Genomic DNA, 5,340 nt, shown 5'->3' on the forward strand with positions numbered 1-5,340 from the left:
CATTATAATTGTCTTTGGTTTGCATTAATTCTATTGTAAACTTCTTAGTATTTCAATTCCTGAATTGACAATTAACAAACACACATTTACTTACATACATACATACATACTACATACTTATACATATAAACATAAGAAACTTATGTCTTAATTCGGCCCTACTTTCTACTTCGCATCATTGTCGAGAGGTATTACATAGAGTACACTATATATACACTGTCTCTTATACACATCTAGATGTGTATAAGAGACAGCATACATACTACATACTTATACATATAAACATAAGAAACTTATGTCTTAATTCGGCCCTACTTTCTACTTCGCATCATTGTCGAGAGGTATTACATAGAGTACACTATATATACATATATATGTATATCTATTTGTAACGATAAATAAAATGGAAGTATACAAAAGTAAAGAATAAAAACTATTTTCTATGAGAATTCTTCGAGAAATTTGCCAGAAATGTCTACGAAACGAGTAAAGTGCGAAGAGGACTCATTTCAGGTGTTGCCGAGCACTGTAAATCAATTGAGAAAAATGCGAATGAAATGCTCCCAAGTGTCTTTATTTTAACAGACATTGCGTATTAATGAAACTATTGATGTTAGCCGAACTTGCGTAATGATTGCACACATTTCCGATACGTATTCACTTAAATCAGAAGTGATAGAGACAAGATTGCGATTCGACGTATGTATAAACAAAACGAACTGTCACCATTATAAGGGGTAAAACCAAAGCCTTCCTTTCTCGCTGACGCCAAGCGCTCACTAAAAAGTAACAGAATGGGTGTGTCATAACCTCAATTTCATTTATATCATATCATTTTCGACTTATAATATAGATCACATACTTGCTTAGTTTCATACTGCTTCATATTCGTAACATCCACTCAAAAACTTCTGGAATTGTTCAGAAATCACTACTTTAGGAATTAAGTGTTGTTCTCTTGTGTACAAAGTCGGCCAAATAGACCGAATCATTTTTATATGTTTGCAGAATTAAATAATGGTCTAAACCTATTTAACCCGATTGTCGCACTAAATTACACTATTCCCTAGAAAACTTATTTACCTCAGGTCGTTAAGATATTTATATACATATTGGCCAATATCAAGCGGAGTGCGCAAAGATGTTATTAATTAAAATCAAACAAAGAATAAAAAAAATATCTCCCCCCTTCGTTTAGAAACACATGTAACTTCATGCTTATTTGCCAGCTTATTATCTCACAGCAATGTTTCCACCAAATTCATTGAGTGCCACCAGTCACCAACAACACTCATAACGCAGTGTCATAAATAGCTTCGCAAGTTGTTTTTTTTTAACGTTTACACCTGAAATCAGCAATACATTCGATCCACTGCCCTCATCCCCCTTTTCCATGCCATTTTATTAATGAAATAAAATCGAAGAAAGTGCCAATAAAAATCACTGGCAATAAATGTTCGGTCGAATATACGATCGACATACAAATCAGTAAATTGTTCACACATTTTATTGGCTATCAAATGGCTATCACTTAGCTGAACACATTCACCATATGTACATATATTGGTTTATTATTTACATATATGTGTAGGAATGTACGAGTGTACTTTCATTGGTATATGCTGTTTAATCTGGGAATTCCTGTTAAAAAAATATTTGTAAATTTTTGCAAGAAGAAGACATTTTGAATTCGTCTGTATTTTGGAAGGTATAGACGCAGATCGAAACTAAGGGGTCAATAAAATGTTTTTTGGGGCCAAACAAGTATTTTTCCAGGCATTAGAGTCTGTTAGGCGAGGTTGCACAATCTGATATTTGTTGGATTCTCCCCTCTCCCACGCTTAGTGTATCGAAGACTGCTATTATAGTATCTGCACATATTTATATTATTTAATTTCTTCAAAGCTTAAAAAAAAGAGCAAAAATCCACACCTGCTTCCTTTTTTTATGTTATTGTGCATATTTAAGCAATATTTTTTTAAATACATTTTATTATACGCAAGTTATTAAGACGTTTTTTTCTGTTCCTGTATTCAGTGACTCACTGAAAATAGCATTGTGTTAAAACGAAAATTAAAAATTGACACTGACGTCACAGTCAACTAAAAAAAATTCTAAATAATTCCCAATCGCGAGATGTAACTCTTTACTTTGCTGAAGTCTAAATAAATGATTGACGTAAATGGAAGTATTCATTTATTTGCGGTATGAGTCCATAGTTTGGCTGGTACCATGGATGTATATGCCCTAGAGCCTGCAAGAAATCCAGTTATCATATTTTTATTAAATTTGGATTATGAACTTTTTACTAAACACAAATTAAGATATACAAGTAAAACTGTAATTGGTACCAAATATGTGGACCCCAGTATCTAAAATTTACTTTTGACCGAAAATATCGGTCAATGCATGGAATATAAAGTTGAAATTCCGGGATTATCCTTTCCTCTTAATGGTATGTCTGTGTATCAAAAATGGGCTGAATCGAGTCAATACTTCCCTAAGCTCCCATTACCCAATACCTAATATAAAGATTTTCGAACTTCCGGCGACGTTATGCTGGATATATCGACCAATATGTGAGTTATCTTAATAAATTATATATATACTTGTGTTTAGAATAAATTAAATTGCCCTAGACCCATATAACTTATGTACCTTAAGGTACTTCCCCGGCTTTGGTCCCTGAAATGCAAGAGTATGAAATATTCGGTTATACCCGAACTTAGCTCTTCCTTAATTGTCCAAACTCACTTTACAAATGCACAATGCGAACATATGTATTTGACTATGTATGTATGCGAGTTTGCTTATTTATGTACTGTTTCATAAATTTATTCATTTATTCCGAGAGCTTATTGTTTTCCCCCAAATAAAAGCTCCAACAATAAGCACAACGTTTCACGCTTTCATTTTACCGAACTTTTGTTTTATCTTTATTGTTATTTTTGTGTTAAAAAAGTGTATGTATATTAGTAAATATGCATGCTGACTTGTCCTTCGAAATGTTTTTTCGTTATTGTCAATTTTATTTAGCTCGTTTGCATTTCGTTTTACAGCCTTTATTTAAAACCTTACATTGACAGCCCCCAGCTCGCACGACCGCTCAGGTGATATGCGTTTTAAGTCTTTTCGCGATAGCATCGAAGTTACTTCTATTAAATTTGTACACAGCTGAACACGTATGCAAACATAGTTTTTTTTACGATTGCTGTAAGAACGTCACAGTAGATAATACGCCAGCGAACTAAATAAACCGAAGCAACAAGTTCGAGTGTCGAGGAATGGACGCCAACAACAGCAGAACGTTCTTCTTTTTAAACTCTCACAAAAAATCGCAATGAGTGTAATCGTTTTGAACAAGTAGCGGCAGTAGGCATCACTTGAAACTAATCTTGATAATATATAACACGAAAGAACGTTAACTTCGGTAATTAGAAAGCTTTCCATACGAAAACTTTGGTGGATTGATCAGTTTGTATGGAAGCTAAGTATACTCTACAATGATCCGATATCGGGGTTCTTGGGAAGAAAACGAAGTGTGTAAAACTTCAGATCGATATTTCAAAACCTGGAAGGCCCATAGAGTTGGTTGGTATTGTAGATCATTGGATCGGCCCGTTGTCACGCCCACAAAACCAACGATAATTCAATTCTAAGCACAAGAGATAAACACAGCATAACAAAGATTAAAAAAACAAGTAAGGAAGGGCTAAGTTCGGGTGTCACCGCACATTTTATACTCTCGCATGACAAGTTTCATCAAGATATCTCAATTTTTACTCAAGTTACAGCTTGCACGGACAGATAGACAGACATCCGGATTTCAACTCTACCATCACCTTGATCACTTTGGTATACGAGGTGTGTCCAAAAAGTATCGCGAATTTTGTGTTTTTTCAAAAATTATTTATTTATTTATGAATATCTATTTTGTYCCCTTCAAAGTAATCCCCATGAGATATTATACAATTGTGCCAACGGTTTTTTCAATTTTCGAAGTGCTTCAAAAAATAATTTTTTTTATAACCTTCAGCTCCTCCTTCGATGCCGTCTTTATCTCGTCAAGAGAAGCGTAACGTCGTCCTTTCATGGGCCTCTGCAGTTTAGGGAACAAGAAAAAGTCACAGGTGGCCAGATCTGGGGAATACGGTGGCACAAGTCACACACAAGCAACGATGTGTGAGCAGGGGCGTTATCGTGGTGCAAAAGCCAATTTTTGTCACATCTTCTCGGCCTTCTGAGAACATTTTGTACCACCGATAAACGTTGTTTAGGTTCAAGGTAGCTTCTCCGTATGCCACAGTCAGCATTCGGAATGCATCCGCGCACTTAATTTCGTTGTTCACACAAAATTTGATACAGGTTCTTTGGTCCATTTTTTTGAATATGTAAAAATCGAAGACGATCCAAAACACGTGCAAGCAAAGCAGCTGTCAACAAGTAAATGAATATTCAAAATGGCCAAGCTTGTTACTTATTGGACACACCTCGTATGTAACCATATATCTGATGATATATACCGGTATTAGCAACTTTATTGCGAGAGTATAAAAATGATGCTCAGAGGGCATTACATTCATTTCATTACATGAAAATATCTGAGAAATTTACCGATATTTCCGTTGAAAAATTAGGTTAGGTTAGGTTAGGCACTGAGTTTTTCTTGTTCGATATCCACAAGGGATACCTCAGCTCAAATACCGTATTTGTGTAAAGTTTTATTCCGCTATCATCATTGRTTCCTAATGTATATATTATACAGAGAAGGCATCAGATGGAATTTAAAATAGCGTTATATTCTAAGAAGGCGTGGTTGTGAACCGATTTTACCCATATTTCGTACGAATTTCATTGAAATTGGTCGAGTTATTCTTAAGATATAGTTTTTGGTCCATAAGTGGGCGACGCCAATCCCATTTTCAATTAAAAAAAAAGCCTGGGTGCAGCTTCCTTCTGCCATTTCTTCCGTAAAATTTAGTGTTTCTGACGTTTTTTGTTAGTCGGTTAACGCACTTTTAGTGATTTTCAACATAACCTTTGTATGGAAGGTGGGCGTGGCTATTTTCCGATTTTTTTCATTTTTGAGCTGTATATGGAAATTCCTGAAGCAAACGACTCCATAGAGTTTAGTTGACATAGCTATAGTAGTTTCCGAGATATGTACAAATTACAAAATTACGTTCAACTATGTCCCTCCCTAATGCGATCCTTTGTGCCAAATTTCACTTTAATATCTTTATTTATGTCTTAGTTATGACACTTTATAGGTTTTCGGTTTTCGCCATTTGTGAGCGCGGCAGGGGGCCGATTTTCCCCATCTTCGAACCTAACCTTCTT

The sequence above is a fragment of the Bactrocera latifrons genome, unplaced genomic scaffold (genome assembly GCF_001853355.1).
Source record: "Bactrocera latifrons isolate USDA-ARS-PBARC rearing strain unplaced genomic scaffold, ASM185335v1 scaffold_126, whole genome shotgun sequence".
Classification (NCBI taxonomy): Eukaryota; Metazoa; Arthropoda; class Insecta; order Diptera; family Tephritidae; genus Bactrocera; species Bactrocera latifrons.